A 21,397-nucleotide genomic window follows, 5' to 3' on the forward strand; every position below is an offset into this window, starting at 1 on the left:
TCCTTCTCTTACTTGGGGGAACAAGACCATCAAATTACTAGTAACTGCACTATGACCTTGAAGGTTGGTGATATAATAGAACTCTTTGGGCTTAAGATGGACCCATTAACAATGGTTATGATGAGATTCTTGTTAAAATATCAACAATTATCACATCAGTCTTGAAAATTAGGATATGAAATTTACTTTAGAAAAATTAGGAGAGGTCGGATTCGGTAAAGGGAAGGTTGACCTCTTTCATTGTTATCAGGAAGAGATCCCCAAGAGTGAACTGAAGGTAAGCACTGTAGTAGAAAGTTCAGTCAAGGTAGGAAATCAATCTAAATCAAATTAGCACCACTGACCATACAAAGGGCTTCCCTGGTGGCTCAGTGGTAAAGAATCCACCTGCCAATGTAGGAGATGTGGGTTCCATCCCTGGGTTGGGAAGATCCCCTGGAGGAGGAAATGGCAATCCCCTCTAGCAGTCTTGCCTGGAGAATTCCATGGACAGAGGAGCCTGGTGAGTTACAGTCCATGGAGTCACAGAGTCAGACATGACTGAGCATGCACACATGGCTATGGCATAGCTATATGGACTATCCTAAAATGTAGGCAACATAATAAAAGCAGGATTTTGCCTTAAAACTTACAAATGCTCAACCTTCATTGGACTATTTCCTCTACATTTGTCCCATGTCCTGAGTGGCAATAAAATACCTTGGTTATCAATCAAGTCATTAAGAAAATGATGGAAAAGAAAGAATCCAAGAAGTCCTGCATGGTTTTTTAAGAAGTCTGAAAAAAAAAAAAAAAGAAGTCTGCCCATACCAACAAGAAGATCATTAAGCAGATAAACTATTAGTTGATCCTTGCTATCAAAACATTTTTAAACTAGGAAGTTTAGTGACAGAATGGTCATTTATTCTGAATGTAAGCGATTTCGGGTCAGCACATAGTTGAAAATGGTGCCCACTCCATGGTTTGGTGTGAGGGGCCTCTGAACATTTCTACCTACAAAATATAACTTCTTGACCTCTTTTTAAGATATGGTAAATAACCCTCTTCTCTGCCCCCCTCACTGACTTCTGTACAACATCACCCATCCCAACCCACCCCCATTTTTAAGGTAAGACATCATAATTATAAGAACATACTATTAAAATACACACATTTTGTCCTGGAGAGATTAATTTGTAACTCATTGCAACAGATTAATTTATCAGTTTGATTTTTTCACTAACTCTGCTGCTGCATCACTTCAGTCGTGTCCGACTCTGTGTGACCCCATAGATGGCAGCCCACCAGGCTCCCCCGTCCCCGGGATTCTCCAGGCAAGAACACTGGAGTGGGTTGCCATTTCCTTCCCCAATGCATGAAAGTGAAAAGTGAAAGTGAAGTCGCTCAGTCGTGTCCGACTCTTAGCGACCCCATGGACTGCAGCCTACCAGGCTCCTCCATCCATGGGATTTTCCAGGCAAGAGTACTGGAGTGGGGTGCCATTGCCTTCTCCTATGGTTCAATTTCTATCTGTAAATTAGGGAATAATAATGGTATTTATCTCACAGAATTGGCTACAAATTAAATAATTCACGCAATGTGTCTGGCATTCAGTAAGCGCTCAACAGATGTTGGCTCATTTTGCAACTGTTGCCACTGCTTGTAAGTGATCAGCTGTGAGTCTCATGGTTATGTCTATCAGCACTGAAAAATCTAGAAGTAAGAGGGAAGGCAAGTTCTGTCATGCAGGGAGCTGCCCAGTTAGACCACAGAGCACAGGAGATGGGGACTAGATGAAGTGTGGACTGGCATGAAGGCAGGGGTTCTACATCCTTTTTTGTTATTCTACTTCTGAGCAAGTGTATCTTCTCCAATCCTTATATATCCTCTGAGAATGCAGGAAGAAAAATAATCTCTTCAAATTTCATTAAATGGTTCAGAGGCCACTTTTTTTTCCCTTCTGAGGAGAACCAGGCTGCATGATTTAAACGCTCCTAATGAAAGATTTTCTCAGCTCTGTTAATTAGTGTCAATTGCAATGGTGGTTTCTGTTTCAAATCCATTCCTGTTCGCCACTTTACCCTTACATGATGCTACAAAAGGCTGCAGCAGGCAAGAGGTAAACCCTACTGAATAATCTCCAGTCAAAATGGTTGGGATGAATTCCTGAGGGCCTCAGTGAGGTATGTTTATTAATCCACATCATAGTGAAAAACAAGACAAAAAAGTGAGAGCAGGTATGTCATGTACAACCTGACGCGAAGCTGTCAGAGTGGAAGGGTGTGATGGGGAACAGAAATGTGTGGAAAGTACACATGCTGGTCTATCTCATAGCAAAGACCAATGTCTGTGGTTAGGATTCTAATTACACGTGGATGATTGAAAAGACTACCATTAGGAAAGATACCTATGTAAGCAGCATTCATCTCTACTCATTCATTCATTCAACCCACATTTATAGAGCTCCTACTTGGGATGCAGCTCACAATTTTACTGGAAAGACAGACATTCAAATGAATTATATAAATGAAGAGATGGATGGATTAATGGATAGATGGATGGATAATAGGTAGGTGGGTAGTTACAGTGAACAGTACTGGGTGACAAATATAAGAAGGTTAACTAAAGATGACAGCCACTATAAAGGAAAGGGAGGTTATGCTGTAAAATGTCATGCAGAACTCAGGCCTGAGAGGTAAGTAGCAGAGACCAAGGGAAAGGTTTGGCGGGAAAAGGCAGCAAGAGGAGTGTGAGTCTCCACTGCCGAGAAGCACATCTCCTCCTTCCTCCCCTCGAAGCCAAGAAGCAGGCAAGGAAACGCAGGAGCGGTAGGAGGACGGCTTATAAACAAAGGTCCTGGTCCCGTCTTTGGAGGTCAGGCATCCCAAGATTTGATGACTAAAAGGTGGCATGAGCAGAGGTAAGACCACTTCAGCCCTCCTCTCAGAGTCACGGCTGTGGGAGATACAAAATCTGTGGAAGAGAACAACTTTCTCGAGTTCTCGTTTTAGTTTAAACAAGAAGATAAATGGCCTGCAACACTTTCTGTAAAGACAGGGAGCTGACATGTAAACTTTAAGCTCCAGTGTAATGATATCCCTTCAAGAGTATTTATGTTACCGTCACATGTGGCTTCGGAATGAAAGCCAAATGGCACACTATAAAAGTCTTTCAAGACGACCAGTTCTGGCAAATCACTAGAATCCTGAGCTCCTTCATAACAGTGAATGCTGCTTCTTCCAGTTACTTATGTGCCCCTGAATGGTTCCACAGAACAACAAAGGCCTTCAGAGTCCAAAACTTCCCAATGGCCAAGGGGATGGCAATGAAGATTATCCGAGTTTCCCTAACTAGACACTCACTCAGCCAGCTGTTTTACAAAATCAAGAGTCAGTAACTAAACACACAGACCCGAGAGCCAGACTGTCTGGAGCTGAATTTCAGCTCCAACATTTGACAGCCAATGCGATCTTGAGCAAGTGACCCAACCTTTTCACCTCAGTTTCTGCCTCTGAGACGTGGAGACAGCAGCAGCAGCTACCTCACATGGATGTGATACACAACAAAATGAATACACGGGATACACTGGAGCAGAATCTGCCATCAGGAGGGTGACTAATGCTGATCCTCCCCACACCCAAGAGAGAAAGATGTTTAATCAATTAGGTTCAGAGAAAAGAAGAAAGATACCTGAAAATACACAGCTAAGCAAGGGGCAGGGCTAGGATGCAACACAAGTCTGAACTGCTCCATGTTTTTCCACTGACTGTACTATGTTCCCGGTAAGCACTGGCAAGTGAGTGTGCATGAAGGCAAGGAGAGGGCCAGAAACAACAGTGCTGCAAGCACCATTTTCTAGAGAAGACAGGTTGTGAATTTACCAATAAGGATTCCCCCACAAACCACCTTTCCCACCAACGTGTAGCCCAAGTCCTGTTTATCCTCAAACAGAAGTAACTAGCAAAGGAAGGATGCCTGGAAACTTACAAATGCTCAAGCCCCAGTGGACTGTTCTACTACATTTGTCTCATGTCCTGAGTGGCAATGAAGCTGCCGTTTTTGTTCCGTCACTAAGTCGTGTCCAACTCTTTGTGACCCCATGGACTGCCGCACACCAGGCTTCCTTGTCCTTCACTATCTCCTGGAGTTTGCTCAAACTCATATCCACTGAGTCGATGATGCCATCTAACCATCTCATCCTGTTGCCCCCTTCTCCTCTTGCCGTCAATCTTTCCCAGCATCAGGTCTTTACAATGGGTCGGCTCCTCACATTGGGTGACCAATGTATTGGACCTTCAGCATCAGCCCTTTCAATGAATATTCAGGGTTGATTTCCTTTAGGATTGATTGGTTTGATTTCCTTACTATCCAAGGGACTCTCAAGAATATCCTCCAGCACCACAATTTGAAAGCATCAGTGCTTCGGTGCTCAACCTTCTTTACAGTCCACCTCTTATATCCATACATGACTACTGGAAAAACCATAGCTTTGACCACATGCACCTTTGTCAGAGAAGTGTTGACAATAAAGTGTCTTGGTTATCAATCAAGTCATTAAGATGGAAAAGTAAGAACCCAAGAAGTCCTGCGTGGCTTTTTAAGAAGTCAGCACTTATCAACAAAGTCATTAAACAGGTAAACTATTAGCTGTTCTGTGCTATCCAAACATATTTGAATTATGAAGTTTAGTGAAAGTGTTGTCATTCATTCATTGTTTGAATGTACCCAGATAAAAGAATTTGTGGTGTAGTGCATGTAATCTTAATAAGTAAAGCAAAATCTAAATGTTCAATTTTAGATGCAGCATAGTTTCTATATTTTTTACACAAGAACTAATTTCAGGAAAAAGACCCATGAGTATACACTTGCACTTCACAGAAAAGCACTAGATTTATCCAGCTCAAATAGGAAAAGCTTCTGGCCTCATGAAAAACAGGCTGGTAAATTTCTTTAAGTGACTTCACTCATTCACTGATTCACTATAATAATACTTCAATTTTTCACTGAAGTCTAATTGACTTACAATATTATATTAGTTTCAGGTGTATAACATACTGATTCAATATTTTTATACATTAATGATACAATCACTATGATAAGTCCAGTTACGTGTCACATACAACGTTATTACAATATTACTGACTCTATTACCTATGCTGCATTTTACATTCCAGTGACTTATTTATTTTATAACTGAAGTTTGTACTTCTTAATCCCCATCACCGGTTTCATCCGGCTCCACACCCTAAAAATATTTCTTGAGCCTGTACTATGGCACTGTAGCCCTGGAAAGTCGACACTTATCTTTTGTGTCCCGCCAGCATGAAAGTCTTTTCAGTAAACAAATCAACTAGAAAATTGTAAGTAGTGATGAAACTACCTTGACCACCTGATGTGAAGAGCTGACTCATTGGGAAAGACCCTGATGCTGGGAAAGACTGAGGGCAAAAGGAGAAGGAGGCAGAGGAGGATGAGATGGTTAGATAGCATCTCAAGATGTGAGGTGAGGCGAGACAGGCAGACTAGCGGGGAAGCCTCTGCCTCTGCCTCCCTCAAGAATGTGGGCCATGAGAAGGTTGCCACGGAACTGCTGAGTTCAAAGAGACAGTGACACAGGTACGGTCCCGGGTCAGGGCCACCACCACTGCCACTCAACCCCCAGGAAGTCAGTGAACAGCACAAGGATATGTCTGCAAACAAACCCAACATCTTCAGGCTTGTGCCTGCCAGCAGCAGCTGGAGTCACAGGAAAGGTGTTCGCTTCTGTCTTCCGAACACCATCTTCATGCACTTGCAGGGGCCTATGTTCTTTCAGAACCCTAGCTGCAAGAGAGTCAGAGAGCTGTGGATTTTAGCTACCCAACTGATGATCCTAGAAGGAAGATGAAACCAACGCATTCACCATAGTAGGCATTCTGGGAAAGGCTTTATTTGATGAGAACTTAAGGCTGCCTGTCCAAAAGGTTTGAGACTTCACTGGGACATAGCCAGTTCCAATCCTAAGTCCCTATTGGTAAAGGAAACACCATTCATGGCCCCCAATACACACATACACACACACACAAACATAACTAGTGTATGATGGGACTGGTGATAGGGATCAGAAGTTTCTAGCTGAGGGACAGAGGAAAAGATACAAAAAGTTTAACATACAAAGGAAGATTTGCAAGGGGCATAAAGAGTTGGATCAAGGAATGCCAGGAGTGGTAGTGGTTAGTGGTTAGAAGTAGTAAAATTACGAGCTCTAAAGGACAAGAGAAGGCTGTCCATTGCTAAGGGGTGAATGCAAAGGGAAAGTTGAGAAAATGCTTTAGATAGGCCGTTCACCTTAAGGTAACCACTGCTTTGTGACCATCATATCTATTAGCAATGGAAGAAAAAATACTAGCATTTCTCCCTGAAGTCAGAGATGGGTAGAGCTAAGTAATACTAAGCATGTTACAAATATACTATGCTCTATAGACTGGACTTCATAATCATTTCCACACAAAAAAAGAGAATTTATAAGTCAATACAAATGCAGCTATTTCCTTTAAAAATGTTTTGTATTATGATATATGATATACACAAACATATGTTCCAAAGATGTGATTATGGATTAAAATAATGAAATACTCTCAAATCCACCATGTAACTTAAGAATTTTAGAGCTGAAGCTGCCTGTGTGTGTTTTCCCTCGTATTTCTAACTCATTCTCTTTTGTTATCCCAAAGTTTGTAATTTCTTTTTCTTGCTTTAAAAAATATATAGTTGATCCCATATATGTGCAGTCTGAAATCATTTCAAGTTTGCACACCACAAGTGATTTCCAGGTGATAGAAATTAATACTATTGCTAATGAACATTTGTCAAAACTTATCAGAATTAGAAAACGAACAGAAGTCTTGAATATTTCCAAAAAGGATGGAAAAAAGAAAGGCAGACATCTTCCATGAATGGTTAATTCACCTTGTAATTTGAGCACGTTCTCATTTAAAAAAAGAATAGTTTAATCATAAAATCCTTTCAGATGTGCCAGTCGGCTAAAACAGTGGCTAATTTCAACTGTTTTTCACAATGGTGAGCAAGTTGCAGAGGTAATGAAATTAAGCTTCCTTCATTTCTCTCAAATTCTCCCCACAAAGAAGAGCTGTAACATACAAAATGCAGCCTTTGGTGTGTGGCCGTGCTGGTTTTCAGGACTGGAGCCATCACTGATTTGTCACACGGCCTCTTAACAATGTATTTGTATTTTGCAAAATGTATAATTTTTTGTAGCCCCTGAACAAATATATTTACATAACTGTGTCTAACGAGAAATTACATTTAACTTCTCAGAAATGACAATAAGTAAAACCTGGACTGCCAATTCCACTTCATTAGCGTGGTAGAAATGCATTCCAAATGTTAATAAAAATTCCAACATGCTGATAAATTAGAGCTTCTAAGGAGCATGTGACACCTTGGTTAATATATTCAACCTCAATTATATTTCTCTTCAGCACCCTGTTATCTGGAACCTTTGCTGGCAATCAGAGGTGCTGTTTTTCAGCGGCCAATTTTCTAGATAATGTAGCTTATCAACACTGTGGGTAAACTTGCCAATGGAATCAGGCTGCACTGAACCACACACACGCTAATTGCATCCCTTTTTTATGCATATTTACAGACTGTCACTTCAAAGAAATCAGTGGCCCATTGAGGCACCCAGTTAGCTGGAAGAATTGCCTCTTGCAAATGAAAATTAGCAAACAAGCTAGTGATAAATATGAAATGAACAAAGTATAAAAATACTGTTTTGTTCAGAAACTTCCTTGTCATCCCAATTTATGCTCTCAAAGAAAAGGAGTTGGGAACCTGGGATGTGCCTTTTGTTTCAAACTAAGAAAGAATTCTTCCTTAAACCCGCTAACTAAGTAAAAGCCTATTAGCTTTTCCCTCTGCTCCCACGCCACCCCCACCCCAAATTTCTATTCACATAAACAGGTTATTAAATCCCGTATTAGATTTGCCTTGGAGTTTGAACAGACAAATGACATGTTAACACTTCAGAAACAATTAACCCTGGGAACTTAATTAAGTTCTTCTGACTTTAAGGAAGCACATTTCAAAATAATGTTTCTAAACTCTCTGAATTTGTTCAAGAATAGCAATGCTTTCCTTCTCTCAAGTATTCCTAAGTTCAACAGCAGAAAGCTTTGGCTGACTATATATGGATAAAGGTTACGGTGTCACGAGCCTGCTGTAATTTGACTAACTCAGAGTGAGTATTAAAAAAAAAAAGACAGGTACCAAAATATAACAATACTTAAAAAAATTTTTTTTTCCAAAAGCCCCAAACACTACCCATCTATAAAAGTGAAAATGATTTTATAACTATGTCCTGGGAACTGCATACAAACAAAAATATTGAGATATGGGCTGTCTTTTTGTCTGAAATCCCTTCCCTTGCTTTTTAGAATAACATTTTGAAATCTTTCACCATGAGGACAATGTTGTGAAGGTAACATTAGGTTTTTGGAAAACATGTCATTTTAATACAAGCAGGTCATTTTAATATAAGTTAAAATAAACCACATACCAATTAAACTATAAATACTTTCAAAGGTCTGGTGCCAGAGTGAGCAATTTAGAGTGGCAAAACTCAACAAATAAATGGCACTTAAAGTCTTAGCTTACGGCTCAGGTTCAATGATACTTTATTTGGATTGGAGAACTAAGTATCATGCCTGCTGTATTTCACAGTTTCAACAGATTCCTAAATTCCTCATCACTACCATTAGATATACAATGTCATTTGAGAGCTTTTTTTTTTTTTAAAGCACAAGCAATAATATAAATATTGATACAAACACTGGGGAAAACATTGCTATTTTAAGAAACACACTACACCTACATGCCTACTGCTCATTTCTTACATGAGAAAATACAGTTCTTTAGTAAATTAGTGCTCATCTGTGTGCACTAATTTAGACAATTATTTAATATCACTTTCTAAACTGACATACCATGGTATGTTTATATGTCTGTCTCCCTGCCCAGACTGTGAACTCCTTGAAGACAGATATCTAGTTGTGGAATAATGAATAAAACAGAGAGCCCACCACTGAGGAGTTGAAAGTGTATGAGGGGCAGGAAAGACACTTACTCAAAGTTATTACGTACCAGGGAGAGGAACAAAGCGGTACGAGACCCTAAGACAAGACTAGACGATGACTCTGCCCAGGGCTCCGGGAAAGAAATCACACAATTGCTGACACTGGAATCAGATCCTAAGAGATATCCAACACTTCAATCCAGCAGGAAAGGGCATTTCAGGCACACTGAACCACAAAGGCAAACCAGAAGGCTGGAAGGTACATCAACCAGTCATGGAAAAGAGTTTTGGTGATACGAAATCCTAGGCTGGGCGGGTACGTGTGGGAGTGGGGGTGGACGGGAGCATCCACAGTATAGACAGACAGAAAGATCTGAATTCTGTCTGACTCACCTTTACCTTTCCTATCTTTTTGCTCTGGGGAAGACCAAATGTGGGGGAGGCTATGTGAACACTTTTGAAATAGAAAAATTGTCATGAATATGGACCAGAAGACACCCTGATTTTTAAAAATGAGTAACAATTTTAATTTTTAAAGTTCACCTTCCATGCTATCAAGTTATATAAATACATATTCCCCCAGCACCCTCCTAGGGTTTGTCTCTAATACAGTAAGATTGATTTCACAAGACACAGATCTCCTTTTTCTCTATACAGACACACTGAAGAATATGTCTCAATCGCTCCTGAATCAAAGTAAATATTAACAAATTTCCCTGTCTCTTAAACAGGCTAACTGAAATTTGGCTTAATCTTTAGTCCTCAAAATGTCTGGAGGAAAAGACAGCAGTCGCATCTCATGGGGCAGAGTCTTGGTTTATCCAAAACACTTAGTTTATTGAAAACAGTTTTGAACTTTAACATTCAAAAAAAACCTGCTTTTTGTGAATGGGCAAAAAGAAAAAAAAACCATCAAAAGATAAGGTTATATAATATCAAAGCTAGGTAGTTGGTTTCAGAGAAAATTTGTGGATTGATTAATATATCATTCACTATTTCTTAGCTATTTTATAATACAGACACTGCTCCTAGAACATAAAAGGCAAAAGAATCATGGTAATAGTAACAGTAATATTTTAGCAGCTAACAATTTCAGCACACTATCTGTCAGGAACTCAGCCAGTGACTTACAGTATGCCATCTAATCTCTAGAACCTTCCTTTGAAGGCAGTATTCTCAGCCCTGGGTTTTATATAAGATCCTTTTCCATTCTGTTGGACAAGACTGTGAACCAGTTAATGGCAGAGCCAGGATTCCAATCTGAGTCACAGCCTTCCAAGCCTGGGGTGGTAACTACTGTAAGATGCTGCCTCTTCCTAAATAACGTGAGATTGTTTCTCTTTTTCAACTTGAGCTTGGCTGAATTCTGTTTCACTTTTTCCACTGGTCCACCTCTCTGATAGAGGATAAGCTCCATGAGGGCAGGAACTGTATCTGTCCTGGCCACCACAGTAATCCCTAAAACAAGCACAGAGCAGGCAAAGAGTAGACACTCACTATATGAATAAATAAAATACGTCTCTTTCCCTTTATGACTTGAATATTTCATTTGTCAACTAGCTGTTTTCTTGTTCTCGACAGCCTCAAAAACATATGCATCAATGCCTAAAACTACAAGGATTGAACAATTCCATTCTCTTGTACCCGTACATTTGCAACCACAAATGATTTACGTCCAAGAGCGCCACTCTGCTGCCACCGTCAGCGTGCCCTTCCTAAGTGGGAGTCCTGGGCTCCTATATGCTTTCCCAAGTTTGTATTCATCTGCGACTGGGCACTGGATGAATATAAATGTGAGTAGAGTCCCTCTCCCTTCTAACTTTTGAAAATGAAATCCCTATAAGGCAGTTGGAGGATAATTCCATAACCAGAAATTTCACTAGCCTCAACATTCCACAGAGGTCAAAGATCATTTTAATAATTTTTGTAGCCAAAAAATTGTACCCTTAAACCAATGGAAAATGAGGGCTATTACCCCACTTAATACTATCAATCATAAAAAACATAGGCTTCAATATATAAATGTATGTTCTACATTCAAATTTGGAGAAATACATATTTGCCTCATACATGAAAACAACGTAACAGCTAAAATACATGTCAAGGATGTGCCTTTATCTTGCTGAGTTTCTCGCTGTTTATTTTTTTCTTACTCTTCATCAGACACCTGTTTTGTATTGAATTCTTCATTAAAAGGTTTTACTGTTGTTGTTGTTTTTTTCCTTTTCTCTCTATTCTCAAGCCCTTTGCTTTTTGGATTAAAGCTGCAATGTTTATCTGTATTCTCAGACTCCCCTTTCACTGGTCCGGAGGAGAGTTTTCCTTTGTGTTAGAATTATTCACAGGGCCCATGGAATGAGGGCTGAGTACAAAATAAACTCCAGCTCAGGAAAGAAAAAAGTGTTGTTTGAAAAGGATGGCTGTGGAAAGTTCACTGAGCCCAGGACGAAATAAACAAATCTAGAACTAACTTGGGAGCAAGAATATTCTCAAAGCAAGCAGCCAAGCTGGGAGCCAGAGCAAAACAGAGCGTCCTGAACATCTGTTTTGTTTTCATTTCAGGAATGAAGAACACCTTAGTCTCACTGATTGTTTTGCTCTGAGAGTTCCTTTGGACTTCTGCTAAATCCAGAGAAAACCTGGGACAACTTGGATAAATGTGAACATGCAAAGCATTTACTTCATATTTAAAAGAAGGAAGAGAAAAAGAAAGTCAAAGAGAGAGAAAAGAGAGAGGTACCTTTGAAAGTTTCAAAACATCAGGTAATATACAATTTATTCTGAATATTTTTGACACAAATCACCCTATAATTGCCATTTCTGCAAGGTGTCTCAATTACAAGAATACGATGTGGTTGTTTAAATGCCTATACATTTGTCTGAAGAAGAGAAAAAGCCACAACATTGTCTATTAAATGTCAGAAAGCCTTTGCTTTCAGTATCGAGGGCTTGGACAGAACTCAGGAAATACTTCAACTGCAAAAGAAATGTTAAAAGCCACCCTTCAAGCTACTGGAAAACCTATTATCAAATGTTAAAACCTTTTAAAAAAGAAAATCTGTGACTATCCCAAGGTGGATCACAGATCTTTGTTTAGCAAAGGTTGGCCATCACGGATAACCAAAGACAGAGTAACAAAGGATGCAATCTACCTGCTCATTAGAAATTACGATGCTTCAATTAAGAAACTCAAGAACAGGGATCTGATGACGTGTGTTCTCTGGATGCAGGAACCACAGTTACTTACAGAAAATGCCGTCCGTGTTTCTCTTTATCACATCTCTAAGTCATCATGTCAGCACTTTGGACGCTGCGAGCTGTCACTGTGTGTAAGAACCCGGGGGGTGAGGGGGAACGGGAGGGGGAAATGAACATAACTTTCCTACAGAAGGAAAACAGTGTGGAAAAATATACATCGTGTACATGCAGAGGCAGACAACCTTTCACTTCTTTTTCTTGGTTCATAGGACCAAATGAGAATTAATTAGCACATTCCTAAATCATTTGCCCCCATTTCCTCTCTAATGTGTGTATCTATGCATAAGCAAAGATTTTGTAAAGAAAGGAGACAGAAACCAGAAAGCTGAGGTCAGAGGCAGGAGCACAGATGTACAGATGTACATATAAATGGATGTTCTGAGACTGTCTCTTTGTGATGCGGAATTACAAAGGATTTTAATTCAGCCCCTTTGATATGAGCGCTCCTTTTTTTTCTGTTCTAAATACAGTACCTACAAGCCCCCCAAATTCATCTCTTACAGACTTGGAAGATTTAAAAATTTCTCCAAAATGCCACATGTCAGTCAAAAAAGCAAATGATTGGCTTTTAAAATTATAATTTAAAGCACAATGACGAGAGGGTATATTTTCATTAAAATTTAACCCTTTTTTAAGCTCTTGAAGCTCTGATATCTGGGGCTTTGGGGAACACACTGAAAACTTGGGGGTTTTGCCTGCATATCCTTCTGAGTTAAAAAGAGCTACAAACAAAAAGCACAGAATTACAATGGACTGTGTAGCCCGTATTAACACAAGGTTATGTCCTTCAATATACAACTCAGTGCAGGAGATATACAGAAAAGTTAAGGGTCATTTCCATCTGTAAATATTTAGAAATTAAATCTAATAGGTAAGGTTTAAACCGTACATGTATGGGAACTTTATTTTTTTAATGGAGTCATTTTATACCCTCTGAGAGGAATCATTTTCTATCAAGTGTAACCTTTCTATACTATGATTAATCATTCTTGCATCATGGTAATAGTCAATTAAAATTAAAAGAATATTCTACTCTTTTAGGGACAGAGTAATCCCAAAACATAATTAAAAAAAAAAAAAAAAAAACAACTGAGGGTTCAAAACATTTTCTTTTCCTTTATGCCAGCATTATAAAGCATCACCTCTGGGCAGTTACACAAGTCTACACATGTGATAAAATTTCATAGAATTATACAAAATAGTTGTTCATATTGAAAAACTGACAGAATCACATAAGGAACTATAGCCTAGTTGACTATTTTGCATGTCAGTTTCTCACTTTTGATACATACTGTGGTTATGTAAAGTGTTACTATAAAGGAAAGCTGGGTTAAGGATATGTGGTACCTCTCTACTGTTTTTTTACAACTTCTTATATATCTACAATTATTTCAAAAGAAAAAAAAATCACCTCTATCCACGTTTTATAAGTCTGAATTCCCAGACATTATGTTGGAGTTTCACAATGCAAGGAAATCAAATAGCTTTTCACTAAAATTTAGATCTACAGAGCTTTCAAAGAAATTTCTGAAAGGTTCAAAAATGCATCCTCCAATTGACTCCAACTTGAGGGAAGTCAGATTAAGTCTTACCATCTTTCAAGTCCTGATCAAGGGCATGTCTCTCACTTTCTCTGATTGCCTTATACCTTTTCTGGTCCTAATACCTATCCACCTCCCCAAGCAGAAACAATCTCTCCCTTGATCTCACATCAGTCAAGTGTAGTGGTTAAGAATCTAGAGTCAGATTGTTTCTCGGATGCTATCTGCTCAACCTTAGTCAAGTTGCTTAACCTCTCAGAGCCTCAGTTTGCTAATCTATAAATGGGGGATAATAACAGTATCTAATGCATAGCATTACTGTGAGGTTTACATGAAGCAGTGGGTGCAAAAACCTGACATGTAACAACACACTACACAATTCAGCCATGACCTAGGGTACTGCTTTGTATATACACTTCTACTGTAGGAAGTGAGTAGAGGATAAAGAAGAGGAAACCCGAACCATACAGATCTTTAAATGCTGGTCCCTCCTCTTATTAACTACATGATCTACCCTACCTCCAAGCCACAGCTCCCTTGTCTGTAAGAGACTAATGATACCGGGCACTCAGTAAGCATCCAGCACCAGGCTTTTTTTGTTACTGTTGCATCTACCAGACCATAAATATTTCTCTTGATTCTGTTTTGCTGTGCTATGAAATCCTGATTTCATAGGTAAGTCAGAGTCAGCTGCTATTGCAGCTTCCTGTCTCCTGCCCAGCATCAGTACAAAAGAGATGTCTCGTGAATGTTTTTTTTTTTTAATTTTTAAAAAGCTAATGATTGAAAAATAAAATTTAAAAACCACTTGAACCACATCACTAAGGACCCAGAAGTGAAAAAGACATTTACGAAACCATTCTGGTTGCCAAAACCTTTTTCTTTTTACGAGGATGGTACCTCTTTTGAATTTCCAGAAATTGAATATGTGAAACTTAGCCTCAAGGAGAGCTGTTAGTTCTGGGTTCTGAAGCCGAGGAGGTGTCCACCAACAAAAACCCTGCTGTGAACACTCAGGTCCCAGAGTAACTAAGTGAAAGTTACATCTGCAGAAGAACACCAGCAATAATGGGAGGGTCTTACCTGTCTTTAGTAACATATGCCCACAGGCTGCTGGTTAAATAATATGCTTGAAAAGTTGAGAAATGCCCACAGTAATGGCCTGGGACGCTATCCTTCCCTGTAACCATGTTTATTCCTCTGCTCTCACCTCCTCATCACAAAGGGCTCTCACCATCACCCTGAAGTCACTTAAGTGAATGGAAAATCATCTTCATGAAGTAGCTGGTTTTCTGTCCTAAGTCCTTATTGACTGTGACTTGAGAAACCCTCCTACAGATAAATCTAACACCCCAATAATTCAATATTTTTCTTCAAAACAAAAACCATTAGCATTTTATTAGAAGAAATATTTCATCTCTCTCTCTCTCTATTTAAACACGCCACAGATGTAGCACTCTGTGTGGGTTGTTAGAAAGTCAAAGAATATAATTTCTTGATTAATTGCCATACACAGGATCCAAGTTATGCACAATTTTGGTAGTTAACCCCACAACCTCCCATAAGCAGTCTTGCTAAACCTTCCAAATAAGCACATTTCTGATAAATCACTTGCAGCTCTTTAAGTGGATCAGGCTTTAAGTTATTCCTTGGGATAGATCATGTCATTTTCAAAGTGCAAGAACTGCAGGAGAGAGATTCCATAGTAAACCTCTGCTGTGGTAGCTTTGTTTCACTTGCAGGCTTCAGGAGTCTTGGTCAATATTTCTTACTTTATTTTTAACTATGTTGTGGTCTACAAAATGGTTGGCGATTCAGAAATTACATCAAGAGTCTAAAGATAGACTTCAATAAATGCAGCAGTTCTTGAACAGGAAAAGAAAATGCCTGTTGGTTTTAAGAATGTTGGGAATCCAAGAGCTATTCTTCGTGGGCCAATTAGAGTCGATCCCTCCAAAAGCAAGTTACCATTTCTCTTTCAACCATCCACTTAACTGGGTGCATGAATATAAATCACAGGGATCCCTGGATATTGGAATAGTGCTCAATTCTGAGCTATAGATACCTTTTTATGGACTTTTTCCCCCAGCACAGGAGGAAAAACAAGTTTTGGGAAACAGTTCCCATATTAGCTATTTCACCAACAGAATAAGTGATGTGCCTGAGACAGCGGGGCTGACAGCAGCAGCAGCAGAGAAGGTCAGGTCTCAGGTGCACTGGTGGATGCTCTTTTATGCCACCCGACCTCAAGGAATACTATCCCACGTTTCCACCATTCAGGCGCCGGCATGAAAATTCTTTGCAGGTGATCCTATACCCCTCTTAAGCGCTTCTTTTTCCAGTACAAGCATAACTATAAAAAGCATCTCATCTTATCTCAAACAGAATTAGTCAACCGATATATAAATGGCAAGCAACTGGCCCATCTTGCCTTCAAGGCCAATTCAAACCCTTAGCCAACTCCCCCATTTCTCTGAAAATTTATCTTCTTTAACACCAGAGGTGTGTTTCCCTAAATGTGAAGTTATTTGGGATTCATCCAGACAACCTTTTCTTCTTTAGTTCAAAAAGTGTGGGGGTATACAAGAATTCTGGAATGGATGACAGTCAATTAATCGTGACTTTCTAGTAAAGGAAAAACACGCACTGGTACTCTCCTCTTGAATACCACATCTTTGTAAATCAGGGACAATATATGTTCATTAAAAATAAAAACTGCATTTATTTTTTAATATTCTCTTTAGTTTATATGATCTAAGTGTCCCATAGTAAGCATGTTCCACTTTTGCAAATAAAGATGATCTTTAAAATACATTAGACAAAATTTTATAAACATCAATACCGTGTCAAAAATACCGTAAGAATGTCTCCCTGAAGCTCATGCCAAGTTTTGTTCGCTTTGTTGTTGTTGTTGTTTAGTTTTGTTTTTGCTTTTTATGTTTCCCTAACCATCCCAGCTTACTTTATTATTAGACTACAAACCATTCAATAATTGACTCCTCAAAAGTATTTTACTGAATCTGTAAAATGAGAATGAAGGGGAAAAAAGGAAAGAAAAAAACATGAACAAAAATGTCCTCTAAGTTTTCCTACACATATCCTATAATTTTCCAGTTGGCTTAACCACTCAACATATTTAAATAACCAACCAACATATTTATTTAACATTCGGCAGATGGACATGATGGAAACATCATGATTTTCAGATGTACTTTCATAACTGCAAGGTTTTCCTCTTGCCAGGATCACAACAGGTTCTTAAGGTAAAGCTGCTTCTACCTGCTGTTTCTTTAATGTCAGAACAACGCTCAACCTCAACATGTCCACTCAGATTAATTTAAAGCCCTGACATTACAGCGGAAATCAAATCGTTCTCTTCCATCTATTTTTTACCCACAGCATAAAAGAGACTATTTTACATGTTAATAGTAATCTGATGTGGTTGTATAAATCTGACATAAATATGATACTCTGTTTGGAAATGATGCTAATTTAGTTTAAAATGGAGATTACATTTCAACTTGTAAAAAGAGCAGGATGGAATATTAGCATTCATGGCTGTTATATAATTTCCCTTTACACTACACAAGTGTTACTCAAAATCTTTTCTGAGCCTCTTTGTCCAAAGATTTCCCATTCTTCCTATAAGAAAAAGGACCTCTCTATTTAACTATAAGTTAAACAGGTGGTACAGACCCTTGAAAAAAGATTAACAACAACATTATAAATGCATTTTTGAAGAAACATTTAAAGTTACAGTGTAATAAACTGAACAGAATGTCATAAGAATGTCAAACTGGGCACAGTAAAAATAAATGTTATTCCCAAGGAAAATAAAAAGTCTGCATATTTATGTAACATTCAGCAGATGGACGTGATATTAATATAGGGTTTTCAGTTGTACTTTTATAGCTACTAGATTTTCTTGCCTAACTTGGCAACCCAAGGCACCATTTGAGTTTTGGATTTGGACAATACTGCAACAGATGTCCAGACCAATAAAATAAATTCCTTAAGGGCCCTGCTTAATTTGTGTAATTGATCAATTTTGGTTGCATAGGCCTCAGCTCACCAGCATGTAACTGCCTTCCACAAAAGCTCTGCAGCGGGAATTTCATTCCATATGTTCCGAGGGTTTATGGACGCTCTCTCTGACAATGCTGCAAATGGAACAGGGCCTGGGGTGACACCTGTTGGCAACCGGTGGTGAAACCAAGAATAGAGCGGATGGATGGTTCTGGGGCAGTGTTTGTAAAACTCAGCTCTGTGGACATTCTGGACCAATTCTTTGTCCCAGGCACTAATCCTGTGCGTTGTAGGATGTTCACCAGCACCCCTGGCCTCTCCCACTAGATGAACCAAAAATATCTCCAGATTGTGCCAAACATCCCCAGGGTGACATCACCACCCTGGGTGAGAACTCCAGCAGTACCATGGATGCTTCTGGAAGGGCTTAAGATATCTCACATAGTTTTGTAAAACAAAACACAAGACACTCTTCTTTTCCCTTACCTTGAAGTCTTTCAATCTAACCATAGTTTTACAGACAACTCACAAAAACTTTGGACTGATAGAAGGTAACCATAATATCACTTCATCACTGCACTCAGGCGGATGGTAATTAAGACATGGATTTTGAAACTGAACTCGAAGTGCTCATCACTCACCTATTAAACTTGCCAGAGTTGCTATGTTAATTATCTCCCTGTATCCTTGATTTAGCATAATACGGCCTCCAGCCTGTGACAGAAATTAAAGGAAAGACCAGTGACCTCTTTTGTGATTGTGCTAATAACTACATGATAATAAATTAGTTTTCAATTTTCAGAAGACTTTACATGGTAAAAAAAAAAAATGGAGCAAGTATGATACACAAACTTGATAGAAGATGCCTGATCAGCACCAACTTTGAGTCTTTTTAAACTTGTTTCCAATCGATGTAAACAGGAAATTGAATCAAACTGCAGGATTATTTACCTGGCTGGGTCCATTACTGAATAATAATAATGATGAGAAAATGATGTCAGTTTATATTTTATATTGGATATTACAGCAATAAAAGCCTACTCATCTGACATTTACCGAGGCGAGGAAAGCTTGACACATATACACAGCACACAAAGCACACATCCAAACACACAAAAGATTTTTGCAGTCAGACAGATTGATCTGAAAGAGTCATACTAATATCGGAATAAAAGTATGCAAAGCAGAATGACTTACTTAACAGTAAAGAAGTACCATGACTTCTTGGCATGTTTTATGCCTTTCTTACATCTGCTCCTGCCTCTAACAGCTTTCTTCCTTTGGCTGACAAAACACAAATAAGAATGTACAGGAAGCAGGGCCCCTCTCTGATGCACAATAATATTTAGCTAATTAGAAGAATCCTCCAGCTCATTATGCTAGGCAGTAGGAAGTAAGAAACGACATGAAAGCATGACACTTGCTAAGCCCCCGGACGGTGTCAGAGCTGAACTGGCATCACTTTCTTCTATTTCTTTATAGACTTGGTTGGGTTGCAAGTTTATTCCTTTAAAATCAGTTTTGACTTTCAGAAGGAAAGATCCCTTGAACACTGCACCATCTTCTGGCCAAACGATGAACTACAAGTTCTTAATTAAAGCATGAAAGTCCCAATTTTCTAAGCGAGTCTGCTGGATGAGTACTTGGTATATTTGATTATTCCTTCCTTCAGACAGTACAATAGATCAATGAGAAACAGGAAACATTTTCCTTCTAATTAAATGAAAAGGCGGCAGAACTCTGTTTTAAGACAGCTTTGTGCTTCGCAGTCTTAATTGTTTATCCCACAAATACTCATGAAAAGTCCTGGGTAAACTTGGCCTTTAGAATATGCTGACTGGGGCCAAAGGAGGTATACAACATGATTCTGGCCTTCTGAGAGCTCATAACCTCATCGTACAATGGGTGAATTCTGTAAGAACCCAGACAAGAAGGGCAGTCAGAATTAAGAGAGGGGAATCTGAGGACTGACCTTGGCGGAAAAAAATTTATTGTGGACAGGGGTCCTTGAATCATGATACAGAGTGATGGTGTTTCCGCTAACGAAGATCAAAATATGCCAGGCACTGAGGTAAGTCCTTACAAATATTACCTTAATTAATCATCAAAACAACCTCATCTTGCTGACGAGCCTGCCACCAGTGGAGTGGAAGGGGGTAAGACTGAAGCTGAGGTCCCAGAGCCCACGCTCTTCTGAACTACCTTGCTGTCCCAGCTCCCATGACAAGAATGAGATGCCCACAAAGGATGACAGAGACGTTTCTAGAAGAATGAGGAAGGGATGTACAGCTGCAGCTCTAGAATTTTCCACTAGAAGGTGACTTAGGATGGAAATCATTTTGAAGGAAAGGGATATAGCTCCGAGACTTACCCGTTTGAAGCTGTACGCTCAGAGGAGATACAGAGATCCCGCCTAGAGAAACGAAGACGAGAGGGAGGGAATTCTGGGAAGGGCTGACCTCCAGGACTTCCACAGCTGCTGCCACTGAGTTCATACTCAAAGAAGAGCAAAAAAACAAGTAGGGGGTAAATAGCTAAATGGTTCAGAAGGCAAACGGAGGAAAAAATGGATTAGAAAAACAGGTTGGGAAAAGAACAGGTTCGGAAAGTTAAGAATATCAGGGTTCCAAAAGAATGACGAGTAAGCAGCAGGTTCCGGAGAAGGCGATGGCACCCCACTCCAGTACTCTTGCCTGGAAAATCCCATGGACGGGGGAGCCTCGTAGGCTGCAGTCCATGGGGTCGCTAACAGTCAGACACGGCTGAGCAACTTCACTTTCATGCATTGGAGAAGGAAATGGCAACCCACTCCAGTGTTCTTGCCTGGAGAATCCCAGGGACGGGGGAGCCTGGTGTGCTGCCGTCCATGGGGTCGCACAGAGTCTGACACGACTGAGGCGACTTAGCAGCAGCAGCAAGCAGCAGGTTCATTCACTCGTGTAATTATTCATTCATTCACCAAAATGATTGGGTTCAAGGGCAAAAGATCATGGGAGGAGTCTAGAGAGAGTAATGGGAGATGCTGTAGAAACAAGACACCATTGAGGAAGTAAAGGGAGGAGGCATGTGGTTACTGGGCAGAGATTGAGGGCACCCATCTTCAGAAAGGTTCCTTTCAAAGGTATGTCAATAATTCAATCATACCCTGAACAGGGACTGCAAACTCAGTTTTGAGGCAGGGAGTTAACGAGCACGGTGTGCCGGCCAGGTGAAATTGATAGGGAGCGGTGGATGGAGGCAACCAGATGGCATGACCCGGCGAAAGGGGATGGCTAAGCCTCAGCTCAGGCTGCTGCCATGCCAAAACCAGAACCCAGAAGTGCCAGATGGGCTGATATTCCAAGACAAGCTGAAAAGATGGATTTCTATATGCAATCTCTCAATGTGTATGTTGTTAGAAATTTTAAAGATTTTTAAAACACTATGCGAGCCAAACAAAACACATCTGTAGTGCAGATGGGGCTTCAGGTTGCCAGTTGAGAACCTCTGGCTTAGAAGACAGACGTTAGCATGGTCC

General features: G+C 39.7%; 1 long non-coding RNA gene across 1 annotated transcript; it reads right to left on the reverse strand.

Annotated features, from left to right (window-relative positions):
• Window positions 1-13,668: 13,668 nt before the first annotated feature.
• Window positions 13,669-20,652, reverse strand: LOC123465260. The gene is made up of 3 exons (XR_006640438.1): window positions 20,252-20,652; window positions 18,522-18,594; window positions 13,669-16,874 (listed from the first exon to the last, which is right to left on the reverse strand). It is a non-coding gene; the product is annotated as an uncharacterized LOC123465260 (long non-coding RNA).
• Window positions 20,653-21,397: the final 745 nt, after the last annotated feature.

Source organism: Bubalus bubalis, chromosome 21, assembly GCF_019923935.1.
Source record: "Bubalus bubalis isolate 160015118507 breed Murrah chromosome 21, NDDB_SH_1, whole genome shotgun sequence".
NCBI classification, from domain to species: Eukaryota; Metazoa; Chordata; class Mammalia; order Artiodactyla; family Bovidae; genus Bubalus; species Bubalus bubalis.